Here is a 1605-nt window from a genome sequence, read left to right as displayed (position 1 = left end):
CTATAACCAAGCAAACTTCCAGGCCCATTTAATTCATTCTAAAAAAATAAGGTATAAATGTATTGAAAATATATAACATACATGGATTGCAGCTATAACATCTTGCAAAGAATCTCTTCTACGCCTTCCAAAACCTGATTTCTGCAAAATTCTTTGAATATGTCTCATACTGTTATTACATTATAATTTGATCAATCATACTATTTTATTCACCTCAGTTCTTTGATGGGACGAATAAAACTTTGAATCTCCCTAGAAGTACAATTTAGTCTCTTTAACTCCATAATCAAATCATTTACACTGTCATCCATCTTTATTCTGTATAATCATAGATATTAGAGTAAATGAAAGGGATAGGAAACTTCCGTTGCGTGGGTGGATTATTCCATTGAGATTATTAGGTTGCCTAGCAACTTAAGCTAGTTACCCCTGACCAGACTTGCTCTCTCCATCTCTGCAGCACTGATTCTCACCTGTAGCACTTGCATAGTAGTGATTGCAGTGCCATATGATACTTCAAAGAAATCAGCTGTTATACCACTATCATGCTGTAGCCAAAAATAGCAAGATTTACGCTCTTCTATTGCATTTATTAGCGATTAAAAGTTAAAAAAGTACTAGTTTGTTCTTTGGTCCCCATTATCTCAAAAGCAATATTATAAATGAAAGATTTAAAGCAAACCCCTATTAAAGAATTCTTTTCGTTAGGTCTTCCAACTTTAATAATTCCAAAAGCTTGTTTTCTCGACATTTTATGCTCAAAAACAAGTAAACTTTCCGTATTTAGTTGGGTACCATTATCTTACTGCTTGAACGAGTAATGACTAAAGAGACTTCAGATACAGAATCTAGATGAGTTATTCTGGGTCTTCCGCCCATTATCTTGTCTTTGCGAAGCATACTTTTGCTATCACAAGGGACGAATTAAGGCCTAATCAGGCTAGTCGCCCATAGTGGCGATGGAAAATAACTGCTAGAGTATACTAGTATCCGGATTCCTCCGCTTTCTAGGGTAAATAGCTAGATTTCCCGGGAACGGAAGTTTCCTATCCCTTTCATTTACTCTAATATCTATGGTATAATGACCCACCTTATACCACGCCTCATGCCGTGTGGGCGTGTATGTGCCACAGTGAGTATCCAAATGTGAACGAGAACGCGAAATGTGAATTGTAAACGTGAACGGGAATGTCGCTTTCGGCTTCCGTAGGCGAAGTCTCCCTCCCTCCCTCCGTATGTATGTATGTATATGTACGTACGTCTCCAGTCACGCCTATTCTGGTCACGCCTATTCTGGTCACACCCCATGTGTGCACAATATCTATTTAAAAATCAATGATCTAATGCGGTAGCATTCTAATGAAATATTTTCATTGATGTGGGTGTGGTTGCAATGAAATAAAAATGGCACCTACCTTAGCCAATCTTACTTGCAGCAACATAGGACTGATCTCTTGTCAAGACACTTCATCAGCAGAGAAAATTCAAGAAAACACACATAAATCTTCAAGTTTTTATTAATTATGGTTGAATGACAGAATATAAAAGCACTTCAAATGGCTCATCAGAGAAAAGAGAGTCTAAAAGTACTGTGCTTGAAAATAT

General features: G+C 37.1%; 1 long non-coding RNA gene across 1 annotated transcript; it reads right to left on the bottom strand.

The window, feature by feature from the left end:
* On the bottom strand, nt 1–936 carry LOC109592504 (uncharacterized). Its single transcript, XR_002190385.1, has 3 exons — nt 214–936; nt 82–169; nt 1–38 (listed from the first exon to the last, which is right to left on the bottom strand). It is a non-coding gene; the product is annotated as an uncharacterized LOC109592504 (long non-coding RNA).
* Nucleotides 937–1605: the final 669 nt, after the last annotated feature.

The sequence above is a fragment of the Amphimedon queenslandica genome, unplaced genomic scaffold (genome assembly GCF_000090795.2).
Source record: "Amphimedon queenslandica unplaced genomic scaffold, v1.1 AMPQUscaffold_4954_Cont23071, whole genome shotgun sequence".
Taxonomy (NCBI): domain Eukaryota; kingdom Metazoa; phylum Porifera; class Demospongiae; order Haplosclerida; family Niphatidae; genus Amphimedon; species Amphimedon queenslandica.
Note: the sequence above shows the minus strand (reverse complement) of the source record. Positions and strands in the feature narration are given on the sequence as shown.